The 22,675-nt window shown below is 31.3% G+C and overlaps 2 protein-coding genes across 16 annotated transcripts in view; one reads left to right on the plus strand and one right to left on the minus strand.

The window, feature by feature from the left end:
• The window catches only part of LOC115211517 (supervillin), a 273,144-nt gene that overhangs the window by 110,138 nt on the left and 140,331 nt on the right, over positions 1-22,675 (plus strand). The window contains exon 1 of one of the 10 annotated variants that reach the window (XM_036506233.1): positions 1,954-2,119. The exons of the other annotated variants lie outside the window; for them this stretch is intronic. The gene's annotated coding sequence lies outside the window, so the exon portion shown is untranslated. Of the gene's footprint in view, positions 1-1,953; positions 2,120-22,675 lie in introns of those variants that run through there. 10 annotated transcript variants of the gene reach the window in all.
• Positions 1-22,675, minus strand: part of LOC118764967 — a 115,527-nt gene that overhangs the window by 74,192 nt on the left and 18,660 nt on the right. For 3 of the 6 annotated variants that reach the window (XR_005000827.1, XR_005000825.1, XR_005000819.1), the window contains exon 3: positions 2,519-2,616. The gene's annotated coding sequence lies outside the window, so the exon portion shown is untranslated. Of the gene's footprint in view, positions 1-692; positions 878-2,518; positions 2,617-14,648; positions 14,909-22,675 lie in introns of those variants that run through there. The other 3 variants (XR_005000849.1, XR_005000837.1, XR_005000832.1) reach the window with 3 other exon arrangements.

A 22,675-nucleotide genomic window follows, 5' to 3' on the forward strand; every position in this document is an offset into this window, starting at 1 on the left:
AGGTAATATGAAATTGTTGTCCCAAGCTAGGATAAGAGATAGTCCTCAAATAGTTGCAAGAATAAATGAGATACTTTAAGACAGTGTATTTGTGAAGATTAAGAAGTTTAGTTTGCATATTAGTGATTGGTAGAATGAAGATTGGATCCAGATCTATGATATTGGTGTAGAGAAGAGATTTTTGTTGTATCGTGAGAAAATCTGAGCTACTTTTTATGTAAGTTAGTGGAAGAGGGATATTACCCATGCCTTTTGCAGGTCCCCCAAGTTTGGTCTAATTGTGGCAATGACTTGTGTAAACATTTGCTGGATAAAGATCAATGGAGACGGGATAAAAAAATGACTTGTATTGCTTGCAACAGAGTGATCTCTTATGAAAAAACCAAGGGCCAGATATTGTTGAACAGACTAGTGTATTAGGCCTATCACCCACAAAGAAGAATAATGCCTTGATTATGTTCATAATGGTCACAGTTTAGATGTATTAGGGTACTGTGCATTTGCTTTATTTTGTTAAGGTTCATAATAGAATTGTTTAATCGCGAGTGCACTGGCATAAAAATTAAAATCAAAGCCTTTCATACATATGTCATTTTTGTGAGGGTTTTCTTTTATTTTTAATATCAAACACATAATATTCAGACATGATGGAATGAAATAAGTAAAAAAATAAATAAATAAAAAAAAACCCAAAACAACAAACAATGAAAACACACAAAACAACAAACCATCAAATTAATTACATATCAGGATTAAGAAGCCTTTAACCTCGTTGTTGTCTAGATTCGACTCTGACATTTTGGTACACTGGACGCTACCAATACCCACGAGTTCTTATCGACGATTCAACAGGAGAAAATCTTTGTGGTTACCCGATCTACCAAAAAAATAGTAACCAAATTAACCCACTGTCTTTTAATAAAATTAGATTATGTATTCCTTAAAACACTACGTCTGCAGAAAGACACTTTGGTCACCCTTGGAATGGTTTTGATCATAGATTTATTCGATCAAGGAGGAACTAGTGCTAAACTACAATTATTATTGAGCAATTCTGATAGCAGTGAACATAGTTAACAATAAATATTGATAATAATCGATCTTCTAACGCAAACCTCTATTTTCCTAGCTACTCACGCAATACATTTACTACTAACTTGTCCAAGCCAACGAGGAGGCTTCTACACAGTCGTTCGATTTATTAGAAATAGCACTTAAAATCTTCCTCAGATTACACCATGTCATCTTGATAAGAGAGGGACTCGGGATATTTTAAAATTTCTTCTTACTACCTCGTATTTTAACCCCAAAAGAAAAAAAATTACTTTTGATGTAGTTTTACTTGCCAACAGTTGGAAGAAATTTAAAAAGATCTGGGACTCGTAGGATAATGTGGTTCCAGATACAACCACAGTAGGGGATGATCACGACTGGAACACCTTTAGTCATAGGCCAGCACAGTCAGGTTTAACTTGTGGTTGAACAACAACTAATTTGCTTTTTTTCTTTTACTTTGTGTTACATTTTTTAAAAGTTAAACAAAAGTAAACATAAATATAACCGGTGCTGTTGGAAAGATAGACATTAATGCTCTTATGCACGCACGCACCTACACATACGCGCACGCACAGACACACATACACACAGAACTCAAGACACTCAAACACACAGACAAACAATGTTTTTCTTAAGGCTTTGACAGGGAAAGAAGAACAGTGCCCATGACCTTTTTGCAGGACCTCCGAGAAATAGTGATGGAAAGGGAGGAAGAAATCATGACTCATGGATTTCGTTGTTTAGCCCCAGGTTAAACCCCGATCGAGAAAACATCTAATTAAAGGGATTCCAGTGTGACTATCTTGTCTTTCATTCAGAAATTATCTATTTAGGACTCTATTAGTTCCTCTCCTTTCTTTTTCGTAACTGCAGGGTGTGATTTTGGAGAGATTTAGTTGCTATTTCTAGCAGGTCGATCGTTGGCTTGCCAAGTCATAGGTTGCTGCAGTAGGAAGCAATGCAGCAAACTCGAGTTATACTCCAACTGCAGACTTGGTTCGAATGCTTGCAACAAAGTGGATTCGGCATCGGACAGTATATTAAATTTATCACCCAAGAAAAGGTACAGTTCATTCGACAGGCTTCCGTATTATTTATTTCGTATACTCAGTTTTACTCATAAACCCTGGGTTACCCCCAATACTATGCTAGACTCTTGGACTAACAGCAAAACCTACAATCAGATATTCCAAAACTTCATTGTTGTTTATATTTAATACCTCAGGCTGGCTCTGATCGAGCAGACTTGTGATCAAAAAGAATTCCAGCTATGATCAACTAATTTTTATTCATTTATTTATATTTTTGTATTTTAGGCGTAATATCTCTAAGTTTAAATAATCTAAATTATACTTAATTGAAAAATTTTTTAAGACAACAGGGTATGATTTGAGAGAGATTTGGCTGCTATTTCTAGCAAGTCAAGCGATTACATGACTGTATGATGTAAACAATTTCTTACTTGATCGTCAGCTTCGGAAAATAGGAGGACCGATGGAATGAAGGCAGGAACTAATGTATATATAGTTCCCAGTTCATCTGATCACGTCTTTCGATGTTCTATTTGGGGAGAGAAAGATAAAAAAGACTTGATAAATATTATTAGTAAAAATGATGAGTTATCATATATCCAAACAGCAAAACAAAAAAGTTAAATTATTCATATTTAGTGTAAATGTAACATTTTTACGTATTGAGCAATACTTTATTTCATTACTTATACCCGAATCTTAAGATTTTTTAAAGGATCAGAATTTTTTAAAATTAAAAATAAGCAATCAAATTACTTTTTCTTTTTTGTGTGTCTTGATAGTACATATGGGAGGCAATATGAATAAAAGAAGCCATAGTTACGTCCCTTATACTGCTGTGACTCATGCTTTACAACCTTACTTTTCTCTACACGTTATGTGATATAAACATTACTGACACCGATTTAATTTTGTAGGGCAATAACCGTTGGTTTAGTTGTTAGTGTTTTCATTTACTTTTTATTATTATTATTAGTCGGGTGTTTGAAAGCATAGGTAAATCGATAACTGAGTCTATTATTAAAAAAAAATGTTTCGTGTAGAGCTAAACAACTAGTAGAAATAATTTAATAATTCGATTGCCAATCTAAATCCACTGCCAATTTTTTTTTTCTTTTTGGTTCGTATTACCGTAGTATCCTCTCAGCATTTTAAGAGCCAGTGTGAGACTATTCCTAAATAAAGATTAAAAACTAGATTCATAATTGTAATTTGTACCAAGTGTTCTCTTTGTAAATATTCAGTCTGAAGTTCTTGAAATTCACAAGTGACTTGACCCAACACCATGCATTTTATAATCATTTTGCAATGTGCAATTATTGTTTTGGTCTATTGGCCAGAACTTCAGTTTTCTTATTTTTTTCTTTTAGAAAAATGTTTTACTTGCCCTATTGATTTAAAATTATTTTAATTTAAGATTATAATTATATGGATGCAGGTATGGCTGTGTGGCAAGAAATCTGCTTCCTAACCTCATGGTTCTGGATTCAGTCCCACATTGTGGCACCTTGGGCAAGTGTCTTCTATTATAGCCTTGGGCTGACCAAAACCTTGTGAGTGGATTTCCTTGTGACAAAATCTGAAAGAAGCCCGATGTGTGTTTGTGTTTGTTCCTCACCACCACTTGAGAAATGTGTTGGTTTGTCTATGTCCCTATAACTTAGCCTTTCAGCAAAAGAAACTTATGCAATAAGTATTTGGGTTGATTCATCGAAATATAAATTCTTCAAGGTAGTGTCCCAGCATGGCTACAGTCTAATGATTGAAACAAATGAAGATAAAAGATATATATAGAATAAATAAGTTTGGTTAATACAATAGTTATGAAACAGTTGATGTCATTAACTTTCTATTTCTCATTCATATTGTTGTTTAGCTTCAGGTCAGCCCTGATCAAACAATGTCCCATTTATCATATATTTAAGATGATAGGGTGTTATTTGAAAGAAATTTAGTTAATATTTCTAGCAGGTTGATGGTCATGTGGAGGCTCCTTGCAAAAAAAAAGAAAAAGAAAAGAAAATAGAGCCATGCCAATCCCGTAATTTTTCAGGCTCATGTTTACTTTTGTAAGAGAGCAGAGTGTGATTAAAGGAAGTAATACTCTAAAATTAGATGTTCTGGATTTAAATATTGAATTACAATTTCTTTTAAGGGGGGAATGTCATTTTGGATGACAGTAATTTAGTTTTGACTCATTTTTATTTATATTCATGCATCAACTTTTGAATGTCTAATTATAAATAGTGTTTCAATTTTTGGCATGAGGCCAACACTTTTAGTGGGAGGGGTGAGCCATTTCATTGATCCAGATGCTCAACTGGTACTTCATCTTACTGACCCTATAAGGATGAAAGCAAAGTTTGACTCAGCTGGGATTTGGACTTGGAATATAAAGAGCCTGAAGAAAGACAGCTAAGCATTTTGCATGATGTGCTAATAATTCTGCTAGCTCACTTGCCTTAATGTTTAATTATAAATATTGATTTTAAATTTAGGCACCAGGCCAGTAAATTCAGGATAGGAGTTAAGTCACTTACAGTGACCTCAATATTCAACTGGTACTTGCTTTATTGACCCTGAAAAGATGAAAGTTGACCCTGGTGGATCTTGAACTCAAAATATAAAGACGGATGAAATGCTGCTAAGCATTTTGCCTGGCATGCTAATGATTCTGCTTGCCCACCACCTTATGTTTTGTTATAAATATTGATAATGTTAATTAATTATTTGGTAAAATAACTGGTCTACTACTTAGTTTTCTGTTGTATTGTCCTCCTTCTTTACTTTGTCTCTATATCTCCTTTTTTTCTTTTTCTTTCTTTCTTTGTAAGAAAGGAAATTGTAAAGTAGCAGTAACAAAGTGATGAAACAATTTCACAGTATCCACTGTATTAGTATTTTTTGTGTGTGGTACTGCAAATCATGCAACTAGGTTTATGTACTGTTTTCAAGATAAATTCTATGATTGTCACCTCTTCCTATTTTTTCCCCTTAGTTCCAGCTCATAGCTGCGGCCATACTGATGCACTGCCATTTCCTATTTTCAACTATTTTACAGAGTGTGTAATGACTGCATTACACACTTTTTTGATATCAGCACTAGAATAGTTGTTTTGCCCTGGCAAGACTAAAGAGGCGTCTCTATACTACATTGCCATCATCTGTTCCACAATCATTTCTCAGAGTGTACTAGGTGTATTTTATCATGGCACCAGCATAAGAGAGGTTGTCTTGTCTCTGGCTTGTGGCTAAGGAGTCTTCTTTACTCCATATGTTTTCATTCATTTGTTCACTAGCTCTGGAAAGTTGTTTTGTTGTACTTGGCACAAATTTGAGAGGTTTGTTTTGTCTAAAGCAGATAATGTGAAGAGGACAAAGGCAAAAGGGTGAATAAGGAAGGAATAGTGGAAGAGACAGGGAGAGTGGTAGACAGCTATATGCCAATTGTTGTTAAGGAGACAAGATATAAACAACGTATGTGGTGTAATTAATGGGAGGAAGCAACTTGATAGGAAGGAAACAAATTGATAGTAGAAGAGTTTTCAAAGGGAGAGAGAAAGAAAGAGTAATAAGTAATAGTTGAAGGAGTAGTGAGAGAGTGAGGGGTATCAATTATATTGAGAGTGGGAGTGTTGAATATCAATAAGTTGTAAGTGAAGGATGAGTGAGTGAGTGAGAGACAGGCAGAGAAAGAGAGAGAGAGAGAGAAAAGGGATGGTGGTAAAATTGAATACAGGCAGATCCAATGCAGTGCCATCCCTCATTGCACAAGTGGATCAGAGAGATAGTGTGACAGTAAAGAGACATGTTGATAAAGGAGAAAGTAAGTGACAGATAAGAAAGTGATGAAAAGACAGGAGAAACACAAATGTAGGTATTTAAACATCTCAGTCTCTGTTGTCATTAGCAGGATAATCTTTTACATGTGTTTTCTCATGCTTGCATGAATTGGTTAGGACTTTGTCAACACAACACTTTGTCACAACTCGTGCTTCTTTGTCATCTAATTTTTCTCATATCCAATTTTTCTCTCAGTTTATTGTATTTTGTCATTCATGCACACTAATACACATCCCACAAAACATGTTTGCTTCGTGCCTTTCCAACATTTGCAAATCTTCGATTTTCTAGAGACAAAAACACTGTCTCATAAATAAAATATTTAGTTTAACAGCTTTGCTTGTATGATCAGTAACGAGTTAATTTTGTAACATGTCATTCTTGCCACAGCTTATGCTGTTTTTATTGTTTTCCCTTAAGGTATTAGGAATAATTGCACACGTGCACAACATACACACACACACAGCAGTTTTGAAATAAATAAATAAACACAAGTGAAAAAAGTTAATATCTGTTGAGACAAGAACCCATGTGTTCAGTTGATGTATAGGTACACTGGCTACTGTTTTATGTACACTCATAGAATTCAATTATCTAACTTTAAATGTAATTTATTTAATTCTATTGTACTTTTGTTTTCCCATTTTGGCATTTAAGAAATTATGAGTTTTTTGCCTTTGGGAAAAAAATATTAAGGAAAATTGTACTCTCATTACTTTCTTTCAGTGTCAATTAACCGAGTATATATTTTGTTTTTGACAATTTTTCTCTCCCACTCTCTTTCATTTTATGATTTCATCTTGATTTTGTTTTATATATTTAGTTTAAGATTTCAATATTTTCTTTGTTAGAAATAATAACTATTTGAAATATTACAGCGTTATTATTTGTAAATTATAAGATCAGTATGTAGAGTAGTATACTTGCCAAAAGTTTTGACAATCTTTAGTCAAAGAGAATATTTACATAGTTCATTTCTATTGGGTCATCTCATAAATAATGCAATTCAAAATTAAGATAAAGTTCATTTTTAATCTGCAATATACTCTCTTTCATTTTCTACAATGTTCTTCCATCTATCTGGTAGATTTACAAAATCCCTCTTCCAAAATTCACTTGTCCGTAAAGAAAAATACTCCTCCAGTGCTGTTCTCACCTCATCTACAGAATTCATATTTTTTCCATCCAAATGATTTTGAAGACTGCAGAATAAATGATAATCAGATGGGGCAATGTCCAGCCAATATGGTGGGTTGAGCATTGTTTCCCATTCAAACTGCTCCAGCCTTTGGAATATCATCCTCACTGTATGTGGCTGAGCATTATCTTGATGGAAGAACACCTTTCATCTTGAAACCAAAGATGGTCATTTTTCTTCTAATGCTGACTTATGTCACTCAAGCTGCTTGCAGTAGATCTCTTTTGTTATTGTGTGGTTTGGGTTTAAAAGTTTAAAGTGGACTAAACCTTTCATATCCCACCAAACAGATAACATCTTAAATGGGTGAAGACCTTTTTTAGCCTGAGGTGCTGGTGTTTCTCCTTTCCCTGTCCACTGACATAGAGAATCCATTTCTTGTCACCAGTCGCTATTTGGTCCAAAAAATGTTCATTTGTGAGACATGGCAATAAAGAAGAGCACATATTCACTCTCTGCACATGGTTAGACTTGGAAAGTTTGTGAGGGACCCATTGAGCCAATTTGCTGAATTTACTGATGGCATGCAGGTGTCAATGACTGATTGAATAATCTCAGCTTGTTCCTCAGCAGTTACAATAGAATTTTGTTCCACCAGGGTTTCCAGGATGTCCTTGTTGAGCTCTACAGATCTTCCAGGATGAGGCTTGTCTTCTAGGCTGTAGTTTCTAGCTTGGAATTTCTTGTACCACCATTGACACTGGCTTACGCTTATTGTCCAATCTCCATATACTGCATTAATATTCCTCGCACATTCCATTATGTTATTGAACTCATAAAATATGCCAAATATGCTCCCTTGCCATTTCCATCGTAGCTTTGAAAAAATAACTGTTGAAATCGAACTGCACTCTTCAAAACTTGCACTAAGAATAAGTACAAGGTAAAATGACTACCTGCTTTTATAACAAGTTGATGCAGGTAGTTAATCCCATCCCCCTCCAACTTTTAGTTCATGCAATTGAAAAAACTGCACTATTTATGAGATGACCCAATATTTTACTTGTTTCAGTTATTAGACTGTGGGCCTTCTTGGGCACTGTCTTGAAGGGTCTAATAAAACAAATCAACTCCAGTACTTTCATTTTTTTTAAAGTCTGGTATTTATTCCACCAGTCACTTATTGCTGACCTCCTAAGTTTTCAAGTAGTGGTGGGTCTCTCTCTCTCACACACACACATTCTGGATTGAACCTAGAACCATGTGGTTGGGAAGCAGACTTCTTTACCACACAGCCATGCCTGCACCTATATAATGAGACAACTGAATGCAGATCTGTTGTGAAATAATTATTAAAAATTCCAACTTAAATCTTACATGGAAAATTCCGAATAGTTATCTGATAGGAAATATTTTTTAATCATTGTTATGTAAAAACTTGTAAGGTTAGAAATGTTTAAGATTGGAACAGGGAAGAATTTGGACATAGTAAATATTTTATACATGTGGTAGATAAAGAAAAAGCAAAAAAGAACCAAAAAAAAAAACAATTTTAAAAACTAGTACTTGCAGTACATTTTACAAAAAGGTATGATGAAAGCTTTAGGGTATACAAAGTTGCTTCTTAGTTCTACATTGTGCTGGAATCAATGATGCTTCCAAGCAAATAAGTACCAATAGCATATTGGTATTGATTATATGGTGCTGGACTTTATAGCAGACTGGTTTATTATCTGCTATATTTTTTTTTTCTGAAAGAAATGATTTTCCACTTCATATAAAATCCAATTGTTTGGAAGAAAGAAGGCTATTACATTGGCTTTATTTTCATTTAGATAATAGTTTCTAATTTAGGCACAAAGCCAGTGGTTTTGAGGGGATGTTGTTAGTTGATATCTTTAAACCCAGTATTTGACTGATATTCTGTTTTATTGATTTTGGAAGGATGAAAGGCAAAGTTCACCCTGGCCAGAATTGAACTCAGAATATAAATGATTGGAAAAATTTGTGTGACACTGTAATGATTCTGCCAGCAGTCTGCCATTTTGATAATAAACAAATTCATGTGTTCAGTGATGAAACATCTGGCTATGGGTTATATCATCTATATTCTTAAGCCTAGTCAAAAGAAATTTCTGTAAATAAAAGTTCAACTATATGGAGAAATACTGTGAAGTTGTGCTCTTAAGAATAGTTTCAAGTAATTTGAAAACTATCCTAACAAAGACAAAAGAAGCAAAATTTGAATGTATTAATATATTTTGTTGTTTAAGCCAAATTAAACTCTGATACAGCAGAGCTATGAGAAAGATGTTCCCTGTTGTAACAAGCCTCCTTTCATCCGGTCATTGTATATAATGACTGCATAATCCAGTGTATACTTCCTTTATTTAGATGGCATCTTTTGATTTGAGGGATAATTAGTTTCTATTTTCAGAAGGTCAACTGATTGCATAGAAGCTCCTTATTAACTCAAAATATTTCTTTTTGTTAAGGGAAAATCATATATCTCCGAATAGCATTTTGTGTAAGAAAGCCAAGGGAAATAACTCATGTTGGCCAATGACATGAAATTAGATAATTCAGGTAGATGATGATGTGCTAAATGACATAGGCTAAATTTTCTTCATTGCTTTAAACTTGAAGAAGAGAAACAAACACCTAGTGCCAGTTATTAGCAACTCTTGAAGGAAAGGAAAAAATAATTTGATGGAATTAATTAATTTCACAGGTAACAGGTAACTGAATTTTTATGTGTAAAGAAACACTAATGAAAATCCCTTATGGCATCTGAAGATATATATAAATATATATTGAATATTAAAAGATTCAAATTATTAATTACTTAGATATGATTGACATGTTTTTAGTGGTTATGGACAGATTTTTGAATTTTTATCCAAAGCAACTTACTATCAATATGGAAAATTTTAATCAAAGCAACTCTGTATCAACGCACACACACACACACACACACACACACACACACACACACATGTAAAGCACTTGTACTTGTGCCAAGCAAAAAGCAGCTGTGCTGGTGACATGAAAAGGGCATCCAGTTTGCTCTGTAAAGTGGTTGGTGTTAGGAAGGGCATCCAACTGTAGAAACCAAGGTGTAACTCTTTGGTTTGTCAACTCCTGTTGAACTATCCAACCTATGCCAGCATAGAAAAACGGATATTAAAAGATGATAATGATGATGACACATGCACGCTCAAGAGTTTAAATTTAGGACAGATTAGAAATAGAACAGACATAATTGTAAAGATCAGAAAATTACAGTTTTAATGACTTACAGAGTAAAATATCAGATAAAATGGGCAGTTAGTTGTTGGACTCCGTCCAGTAGAGCCTTTCTCTGATGTAAAATTCTGATTACGAATGATAGTGTCCTGTTGGTAGCTATGTAAATATCTTTATAGTCTTTTTCTTTTTTTTCTCTGTTCAGGTTTTACAAATTGTTAACTGTTTCTTATCTTATTAACCAAACATTTTCCAGGATTATACATTTTAAAGTTTTATATATATTTTTTTTCATGTTTATAATGGCTTAGACAGAATAGGAAGTACAGTGTCCCATCACCATTCTCTGCAACTCTTTAGATTAGTAGAAGAGAAGTTATCCTAACACTGGAAACTGGTCTGAATGCGTTCAGTGGAATGAACTTCATTAAAAGCCTCAGTGGACCAGATGGTGATTTTTAAAAACAAATAATCTCCCTGACAGATGTCCACGCAGTTTCTGTCCACCAAATTTGACTCAAGGCTTTAGTCGACCTAATGAATAACTGAAGATGTTTAGCCAGAAGTTTGCTTCAAAAAATAGTTTTTAAGTCAAATTCTTAATTACACAGCCTTATCTTCAAGTTCACAACAAAATTTAAAATAGTGTTTAAAATTTCTTGGTTCAAGCATTTTTTGTTGTAATGTATGTACCACTTTATCACAATCAAAGAAGTTTAATTCAAATGAAATTCCACAGTTAACTCACTGTCCTAAATAAACCATTTTATCTGTTCCCACTTAAGGTCATTCATATACTTTGCATTGTTAATTTTCAAATAACTAGGTAACTAATACTTACTTTTATTATCAGTTATGACTTTTTTATTGTCAGGAATTTATGTTCTACCAAGATGCATTATCATTTCTGAATTTAGTAGAAAGAAACCTAAATGAATCTTATATAAACTTCTTTAATGTTATATTGATTTGAACTTGTCTTTAATATATATTTAGTCAAAGCTTTTCTGATATTTTTTATTTGCATTGAGTTAAGAAATACTTATTTGTATTGAAATACTTTATTTTCATTGAGTTAAGAAAAAAAGTAACTTTTGGTTTTGAAACTGAATTATTTGTAGGTAAATTTAGATTTTAATAATGTAGTCCTAAGCAAATGTTACTGGAGATTGTTGACCTATGATCAAAGTTGTTCTCTCTCTAATCATTCCATCTTATTTTAGAAGTGGTGTATCCATGACTACATTATCCAATTCATCTTTACAATTGTAAGATGATAGGATATGAGTTGAGGGCTATTTCTAACAGGTTTAGCAACCTCCAGAATTTACCTGTCAACTTGACTAGAAATTGTTACTCTTAGTGTATGAACTCTAGAATATTCATAGCAATCTGATGTTGTTGATATGTAATCTGAGGGAATTGCAATTTTATTTTTGATTAATACATTGAATGAACTGTTCATCTAAAAATAAAAATTTGGTTCACAGTAACAAATCAGTGATAGTAGATTTGAAATACTGATAGTATGTAATTATAGAGAAATTATCAGTTACAAAATCACTCATTGTAACATATCTAAAAAGGAAATTTTCCACTTGAGCAATTATACCAGTTTTGTTATACAGTGCTTGGAATTCCTGTTGTACTTATTTTGAAAACAAAAGCTAATTAAAAGCCCAGACATTTACAGTTTTTATCAATTGTATTTATTTATATCTGCAATAAATATAAATATTGAAATATTTTTCAACTGTTAAAATGATGTACTAACATCTTCTTTACAACTCATAGAGATTTATCATGCATTTAAGTTAGAAGTTGGGGTCATATAATAATTAGAAAATTCAGTAGGGGCTCAGACTACCTAATGTTAAATAGGTTTGTTTAAAAATAACTGGGTCTTCTAAAGAGGGAGAAAACTCTATCAAACCTTCTGTATCTTTCAAAACCATTAACTGTTTCTATCTTCTCATCCAGTTATATTAATCTAAGTTTGGATTCACACATACATAATAAATTTTGTTTGGCCCTATTGGAGTTATCTCTCTTACTAATTGGTTCAGCTGTATTGTTGATATTTATCACCAGAAGCCCTGCATTTCCTCTTCTTATATAAAAGTTTACTTTACTGCTATGGAATTTTATGTTTGATCCCACTGTTCAACTTGGCCAAGTGTCTTCTACCATAGCTTTGAATTGACCAATGTGTTGTAAGTGAAATTTTGGTTGATGGAAACTGTGGGAGCTATCCAGGAACTGTTCTTATTATTGGATAGTAGACTTAATCTGGATTTGGTTCTTGCCTTTATCAAAGGTAGCACTGCTGTAAGCATTCAAGCCATGCCTCCAGTCTGAGTAAACCATTGAAAATAAAAAAAATACACTCCTGGAATATGCATCTTTATTGAAAAATGATCAATATTTAACAATGTATCAGTTGCTCAACTTATTTTTGGAATTGATTAAATCACTTCATGTAATCTAGTTAGTATTCAATTTATGCTATGCATTAATTACCATTACTTGTAGGAAATAGAAAAAATGTATAAATTAACCAAGAAAGTTTTTAAAGAATTAATTGCTCTTTGGAGATTAAATTGAAGGGGTTTTACTGATAAAGAAAATTCTAATTTATTCTTCTTGTAATTTATATCCTGTTTCTATTTATGAAGATGTTAATTAATGATCCTACCAGGCCAAGTTATTTTGTGTTTAGTTGTTTGAATAATGATAGCTATTTCTATTTTAAGAAATCATTAATAAAAAAGAAATTATTCTTAACTTACTCCTACATTTATATTTTCTATCATCAGCTGTTGTAAGTGAACATAATAGTTCACAACTCTTATTTATTTTTTATGTTTAAATAAATAAAACTTTAACAAGAAATGATTTTTTACAAATTATAGTTTCTTAATTTTAAATTCAATTGAATTATCTAGTAAATAATTTTGAATATACATTCAATTTATGTAGATTTTATTTTGTAGTCTACATTAAAAATGAAAAACATTTTATTATAATTTTATTTTTCTCAGATGATATTTATTTATTTATTTATTTATCCGTTAGAAATGTCATGGAAACATGTGTTAGAGGTCAAGTAGTTAATCTTAGCCACCTTTAATTTCTTGGGTATAAAAAATAAGCAAACAAACAAATAAAAGTTCAAAACTTCTCTACCTATTTATACACATGCAAAATACAAATTATTGTAACACTTGCAATGTAGCAAACACATAACACAATCATAGCTGTATATAAGCTGGCAATATAGTTTTTCATTTCTTTACTTCACACAGAAGAATTGCCAGCTATCTGTTCGTCAGTGTGTTGTTAGCCACCCAGTACGTTTGATATTCTTACCTTATTACAGATGTTAAAAGTGTATAAATACTATTGATAACATACTGGGTGTGCCCAAAGTTGTTCTTTTGGGATGGTCTTGCTTAACACTATACATTATAAGTAGCTGCTGTATTGTTCCATCACAATCAGAAAGAAATTCATCTTTTTCTTATCGCTTGGTCAGTTTGTGATACTGTATATAAAAACAACTAAGGATTTGGGATTTTACTTGCATTACTCAAAACACTTAATAATTTTCATCCTTTCACTCATTTTACCTATGTAACAGCTGATTAAGTAAACCAGGTAATGTTTTTGAATATCTCAACACAAATATTGTTATTATTTTTTCTTTTCTCTTCCAAATCATAAATTACTTGTACAAATATAATTTAACCTGTTTTTCTTACTTGGAAACATTTGTTCATTGTAATTTTCAATGTTTGTTGTAGGTTATTATAGTGTAAACATTAATTGAAGCAACTCGTTCTTTGACAGCTAATGTATAAACAATCAAAAGATAATAATTTTTCAATATTATTCCTTGTAATATTTTCTCTTAACAGTAAAATATTAATTTAACATTTAGAATCGGTTGCATCAAGGTAATCACTAACCATTTAAAATATACATATACTGTTATACACACCTGTTTATTTTGTAATTATATATGATTAAGTATCATTAGTTAGAATATTATTTTTAGTATACAATTTTTACATATAGTAGGATTTTTATACGAAATTCCTGTTTGTTGGCAGTAAATGTTTCTTCTCAAATTTCTTTTCCTTGACTGTAAAGCAGTATTTTATCGTATGTTTCTTATAAACTACTAATATTACTTGTAAAGTAGAAGGTTACTATTTTTATTTACTGTGGCTATATTTTCAAACTACCTGCTGTCTTAGTAATAGCGATCTCTCTACTTGCTCAGACTGGCTAGATGTAAACTAGTAAAGTTTCTGACTGACTGACTGACTTACCTACCTCAGGTGATCTTGCAACTTGAAAGGTTTCTGCATTGAGTATTTACATAGAAATCCTCAGTGTTGCACTTATGCATATGCATCATGGGCATTCCCACATGTAGAGACAAATTACAGGTGTATATAGTTTCCAAATTTGCTGTGTATATGAGTGTGTCTTTGTGTGTCTATCTGTTTATCTATCATTCTATGTCTGTCTGTCTATCTCTCACTTGCACTCTCTCACTCTCTCGCAGCTACACGTACACACACACACACACACACACTCGCACACACACACACACACAAACACAAACATACACACCCACACACACAAACATTGTGTTTGTGAGTGTATCATCATCATCATCATCATGTGTTTGTGTGTGCAGTAATATACATACATGTATACACATACATATGCATATAAATAAATATAATAATAAAATAATAATATGTAATAAGTGTAATAAATAAAGTAACAAACAAAAATTACCTTTACAATAAAATATATGTTGAGACAATTTCTTCATGAGGAAAAGGAATGACAAAGAGGTCAACTTGAAGATTCTCAATTTTTTTTTATATAATTTCATAAGTTTTGAATAAGACTGTTCTATTTTTATCATTCTAGTTTAAATAAATCTATTTAACCACAATTTCCAACACAAATCAATACACTTGCACTCATGTGCGCACATGCGCATGCACACAGCCACCCACACACACACACACACTTGCATATGTAAATATTAATTTATTTTAGGAATTATGACTAAACAGATTTATTTAAACCACATTTATAAAAGTGGAACATTCAAATGAAATTATGTAAAAAAAAAAAATTGAGAATTTTCATATTTGACCATTTTGTCATTCTTTCTCCTTGTGATTCTAATGTAAAGAAATTGTCTTGATATATGTTGTATTGTAAAGATATTTTATTTATTTTTTTCCAGTCATATTTATCATTAATCCATGCATGTTTAAATAATTTTTAAATAGCTGTCAAAATAGATCACCTTAAATGCTTTGGTTAAAAGCCAGAGTTAATAGAGTTAAATAGATGTCTTGTAGAAACAACATATTTTGTGCAAACAGTCAAAATTATCATTTAATATGAAATTTTCTAGTAACAGTTACAATTTTATTAATTGTTGTTAACACCATCCTCATATTAATTCTATTTTTGCTTTTTACAAGTCAAATAAATATAGTTGTTTCTAATTCTTAATATATACTTACACAGGGTTGATTTTATTATATAAATATATGTATTTGAAAGGCATTATATTTATCTGATTATTTACAAACTTGGTTGCTTATCTCCAGAAATCAAATATCGAATCAATGATGGGTTTAGTATATTTTCTGCTTTAATTACCATTTGTAATGTTTTTATAATGATAATTTCTAATGATAGTTTAATCCAAGTGAGATAGTGTTTTAAGTGATAAGTATCTAATGGAATACCTAAACATATTTCAAAAGTTTTTTAAAATCTAATTCTTATGGTAACTTCTATAATTTATATTTCATATCTATATTCTTATTGTTTGTTATTTTTTAATTCCCAAAATTATATATAGACAATTTTATTCATTAACTTGCAGATATAAAGTTTTGAATAAAAGCACTTCCAATTTTATGAAATCCAACAAAGTTGCTATCATTAATAGCAATCAAGAGAAATTATAAACTCAACAGTATATAGTTAGATTTATTTTTTATATTATAAAGGTGATGAGTTAGAATCATTAATGCATCAGACAAAGCGCTTAATGGCATTTATTTTGGCTTTTTACCTTCTGAGTTCAGATTATGCCAAGATCAACTTTACTTTCATCCCTCTGGGATCAGTAAGATAAAGTGCCAGCCAATATTGGGGTTGGTGTTATTGACTAATCGTCTCTCTTAAAATTGCTGGCCTTGTGCCAGAATTGGAAACAATTATTTACATATAACTAGGTAGATTATCTTTGCATTAAAATGATTATATTATTTCTGCTTTTTTACTAATTGGAAAAGTTTTATAGCAATGTATTAATTTATTTGTACTATGTCCATGCTGAGTGAAGCAGTTTTTTTAACTGGACATAGGCATGATTGTTTAGTTAAGACATTTGCTTTGCAACTAAATTACTGTGGATTTAATCAACTCAATACAATAAGGGCTAAAAGAAAGTCCTTAAAAATTAGTTCCAAATCACATCATTTCTGGAATGCTTTTTAAAGTCAAGAACAGGTGCTTATTTCAAGCCAAGAACAGGTGCTAATCGTTTATTGTTTTCCTTATAAAATATTATTTCTAGAATGACTCAGTGTCCGTTTGTCATTTTATCATCAAGTGTCATTTTTTTGTACATGTGCCAACTTATATTTACTAAATATATGGAAAGACACTCATCATCATTATTATCATCATCATCAACTGTCCGTTTTCCATGCTGACATGGGTTGGACACTATCAATGGTAAAATCCTGGAACAGTGACATAAAATTGTCATTACAGGGAAAGAGTCATGGCAAAGACTATGGAAAATAAACTATTCTGCATATTTCATTAACTGAGAACTAAGTTAGTAAACCTAGCATACAATTCAGTCTAACATGACAACCACTAGTGGAAAAGAGTTTAAATAATTCTTAAATTGACATGTGTTAGTATTATTTTTCCATGGCAGAATAAGAGAAGGCTATTGGAACTCCTTGTGAAATAATACCAGTTTGTGAGTTCAATTTCAGCTTGTGTTTATTATACCTGAAGATGAGTAGTGACTAAACTGTTTAAAGGGATATGCTTTAAGGAAGGGAGGGAGGGAGAGAGAGAGAGAGAGAGAGAGAGAGAGAGAGAGAGAGAGAGAGAGAGAGAGAGAGAGAGAGAGAAAGGAGATGTAAGATTGATAGTCTGAAAGTTCTTTTATCACTACTTTTCAGTAGAAAAGTTGTGTCCCAGCATATCTACAACTTATTAGCTGGAGCTAGTAAAAGGGTATAATCAAGTTTGATTGCATTTGAATTTTGTAAAGCAGTGTGTGAATTGTATCTACAAGGATATGTTTAGTTTCTACCTGATTAAGTTATCTAAGATTGTTATAGTTTGGAACAGTTTTATACGATTGTTTTCTTTTGAGAGATGTCAAGGAAATTACTCATTAAACTCATGTCAGCATGGGAAATAGATATAAATGGTAAACTGAATTTTTAAAATTTAAGTAATTTCTAGGTTTTAAATCTAGTGATAATGTCAAATGTTGATATGTATATATGTATGCTGGTGGCATGCAAAAAGCACCTGTTGAGTGTTGGGCCTCACGGAGGTAATGTGGCTGATGCCAGTGTTGCGCAACTGGCACCTGTGCTGGTGGCATATAAAAAACATCTTTCGAGTGTTGGCCTCATGGAGGCAATGGCAAAAGATTGAGACTTTTGGCAATATGCTGTGCTTGAGAAGAAAACCCATCAAGCCAAGTGAAATCGTAGTCATAGGAGATACTGGTGTCATGCAACTGGCACTCATGCTGGTGGCACTTAAAAGCACTTATGCCAGTGGCATATAAAATCATCCATTTCACTTTTGGAGTGGTTGGCATTAGGAAGAGTATCCAGCCATAGAAACCATGCCAAATCAGACTGGAGTCAGGTGCAGGCTCTCAGCTCACCAGCTCTGGTCAAACCGTCCAACACATGCCAGTATGAGCTACAGATATTAAAAGATGATGATGTAGCTGCAAAAACCTCTTCTCTACAATCCTAAATCCAAATTCACACTGTTTCTAAAAGTGACCACTTTACTAACTAGCCTGCTAGTTCAGCTATCTTACACTGAAGTTATGAAATAGAAAGTGTAAGACAAAGGAAGGAAAATAGAGAATTAAAATTGTTCGTTGAACTTGTTGAAAATAGCAACCAAAGCTGTCACAAATTACATACAACCATCTTAAATAAAAGTTATATTGAGTGTTAATAATTCGTGATATACAAACAAGATTGTCAAGACTAGAATGCTTTTCATCATTGTTTTGTCTGGCTATGACTGGTCTGGGAACACAGTTAACAACAGAGTTTACTTTGAACCAACATATAATGTATTTACTATAATGTATTTATTTATTATAATGACTAGTTACCAACCGCATGGAGAGCTTTATCTGCTAGTATCTACAATGCATTGATTTTGTGATAGAAATCAAATCATTTCTGGTCTTCAGGGGTTTGTCCTTAATTTCGGTTTAAGAGACTTTATAAAGTAATAATGAAAATGAGACCTTAGAAATTAGATATTTACTCTGAAATTTAAATTTTATGTTATAAGTTCAAATGACACATTTCTTAAGTTTGCCTTTTTCTGTCTTTATTTAGAACTAGTCTACTGTTTTTAAAACTTGGGAACTAATATTAAACTTCTGTATTTTTATCCTTAACTATGCTTATTTTATGGAAATAACTGTACTGAAGTATTAATAATTGTGTTTAATTTCTAGATATTATAAACTGTTGTGAATAAATAACTCCCTAATATTATAACTTACACTTGCATAGCTTAAGCTTTGAGACAAGCATATGACTACTTTGAAACTTTCAAGATAATTTTCACTTTAAATTTGTAAATAATACTTTCACAGGATCTTAAAACTAGAGCATATTCTTATATTAGTAGAGATATAAGATTTCTTACATAGAAACATAGTGATACTTAATCAAGATACTCTCACTTTATCTGCTCAATTGTACAGTTACAATGGTATGTTTGTTCAAGACCTTTCTCAAACTATAGTTTCCTTTTGAAAATACTCCTCTTTTTAATTTCTCAATACCTTTTCAATCTTGAGGCTAACAGAGATATGTATTCTATTCAATAAGGCTATAACTGGCATACCAAACTATATATTTATTATATTACTTTATCTGAATTCATTACATTCTTATGAATCTTCTAATTGATATATTTACATAGTATAGGATTACTACTTATTCCCTTTCTAAATACAAAACAAGGTCGCCATTCTATTTTGCTGGCTTGTAAAGGTTTCTGTCATGTTCAGTCTCAATCCCTTTATAGGTTTCATATTTCTTTTGCAAGCCTTTGGGTTTTCAATGAAACCAGGTCATCTGCATTGTAAACACTATTTAGCTCTTAAGAGAGAATTTATACTTCAAAACTGAAATAGTTTATCATTCCCAGTTTTTTGCTTCTGTTTTTCTTTTTCTTTTTCAATATTTGAATTGCTTACATAATACAGTTGTTAGAATTTGAAGACTTCATCTTGAAAAATTTTGTAACTTAGTATATTATTTACTTGGATTTTAAAATTAACTTTTCTTGTTGAAATGAATGTCTTTGACTGCTGTGCAGAGATTTTTGACTATCTCCTGTTCATAGTTATACATCTTACAATATGTTATTAAATACTAAATATACAGTACGATGGTACTATATAAAATAGTGATGGTACATCCTTTTTTAGGTCCTATGTGCCAGTACAATCCTGATATTGGAGTGCCACTTACATGTTTGCATGTATTGAGTTTTATGTAAATGTTTATAGATAAGTTTTTTACATTATGATACTGCTGGGAGACTATTTTGAAACTCTACCATGTGTCACTTAAAAACTTATGTTGTGTAAGTACTAAACCCATGTCATAGTTTTGCCATTACTTATATGAAACTAATAGTATATAATCAATTTTAACTTAGTTGACAACACTGATATCATGCTAGGCATAAGTACCTTATTTACATCTTTCATTTATATCCATTATTAGGTTTTCAAAAGTGATCTGCATTTCAGTCATTTATTTTTACAGTAATTGTTTACTATCAAATGAGTTAGTTAACAAGCTTAGAAAAGTCAGCCTTACAATTTCATTTGTAGAGTAACAAGTTAAAACGAGTGAAGTTTGTTAAGTTTAAACAATTACTCATAGTTCATAAAGTACTTATCACAATGCACCTGTGCAATAAACAAAAGAATGTAGAATAGATAAATTTCAGGTTGAAATCTATAGGTTTAGTGAGTTTCCGTTTCAGAAACTGGGTATGATAAAGAGACAAGAAATTTTGCACTACTCTTATTATAATAAAAGGTCAATCTATGACAATTCTAAAATCCAAATGAGACAATCAGTTTATTTTTTTTGACAGTATATTTGAGAATAGTTTTGAAATCATCATAAAGACATATTCATTTCATAGCCACACAAGCATAGATGTTACTTGTTGAAAACTGTAATTTGCAGCATGGTAAAAGTTAATTTGGGGATATTTTTGAAAGCAAATAATTGTTTTGTGCAATATATAAAAACAACAAAAATTTTTTTAAATAATAATTTAAAAATATATTTATCTCCCAAATTATTTTTTTTACATTCAAAAAACAAAACAAAAAGAACAAACTAATCAATTTACAATTCCTATTCTTCCCTTTCTTTGCATATACAACTAGCAACTTTATTACCAGGATAGGCTTTGTTTAGCATATATGTCTAGTTTTGTTTATTAATCTATGATAACTCTCCAATTGTTCCTTTCTCTTGTTATCACTACATGCCAGTTTGTACACATTGATACACATGTTATCCATTACATCTTGTTTTGTTTTTAACATCTGCTTAACTATCCTAAATACTTTGATTTTCATCCTTCTTCCTGAATTTAGAAAAGTCACTTGTTCTACTTCCTTAGATATTCTGTTCTTGTATAGCTTTCACATTTATTTGTATACTACTGCTTTTATACTCTGTTTTCAGCTGCTTCTAAATTTGTAGTCTACTAGAATATGAAGTTGCTGAATAGACCATGTTTAGGATATCAGTTATAGAAATATTTTTTAATGATTTAGATATAAAGTTTAAATAGGTAAACCTAGATTTTTTTTTTGTAAACCTATTTGATGTTAAATTAATTTCAAATATTTTATCACCCTTATCCTCATACACATCCATATAGTACTGATAAAAGTCATTAATCTCTTTTTATTGGTTAGAATTTATCTTGCATAAAGGTTACACGTGATCTTAATTTGATGTTTCCAACATCCTGTTGTTCTGAATGTTTGAAAATTAAATCACTTATAACATCTATTAAAAAATGGGAAAATATTCACTACATAATATTTTACTCCTTTGCTCATAATTAAAGTTATTAGTTTTATACCATTTTTCATTTACTTTTCCTGGCATGACACCAACATAGGGAATGTTGAAGTTAAAGTGTTGTCTCTTCTCAGCTTGGATTGTAAAATAAGAAAAGTTTAGTTTAAGCTATCAAGGTGAATATTTGTATGTGTAAGTTAGCATTACTATAAATTTTGGGAACAACTTTTCATTGATATTCTTTTGTGGTATTTCTTTGTTAAGTTATTTGATCTAAGATTGTGTATTAAAACCAATGCATTTTTGTACTGTAGCTGAATCAGATTAGCCATTCAGAGCATACACACAATGTTGTATTTATTTTTTATTTATTTTTAGTACTGTATGTTGCATTTTATATAATACACTTTTTCTTTAATTTAAGATTATAAAATGTAGATTTTAAAAATATTTTTGCGAAGCATAACTCTACATATTAGTAATAAAATAAAGTTCTTGTATTAGGAAAGGTATAATACTTTTACCACATTTATGCAATTTTTCTAATAGATTTTTTTTTTTGTGTAAAAATTTTGTATTGGTACCAGTCACACATTTACAATTATTCAGAGCATAATAGACGATTGAAATGAAAGAGGCTTTTAAATAGTGAGCTGTTAGTTGACCATAAAAGATAATTTGAAGTGTCAGACATTGACTGCAGGAAGGGTGAATTGATAACAGTTGGTAATGGTTTAATAAGTGGTAAGAACTGAGGTGAAGTTAAGCTAGCTACTAAACAACTAATTAAGTTATCAGTTGTATAAGTTTAAGATTTTATTGGAATTTAATGATTATCTGGTTATGTACGAACTGATTGATATGTCAATAGGTTTAGTGTGTTATTTTATAACATTTGTTAATGCTAATTACCACTTTTAAAATTTTTTATTTCTTTGTGTAAACAG

The sequence above is a fragment of the Octopus sinensis genome, linkage group LG1, assembly GCF_006345805.1.
Source record: "Octopus sinensis linkage group LG1, ASM634580v1, whole genome shotgun sequence".
NCBI classification, from domain to species: Eukaryota; Metazoa; Mollusca; class Cephalopoda; order Octopoda; family Octopodidae; genus Octopus; species Octopus sinensis.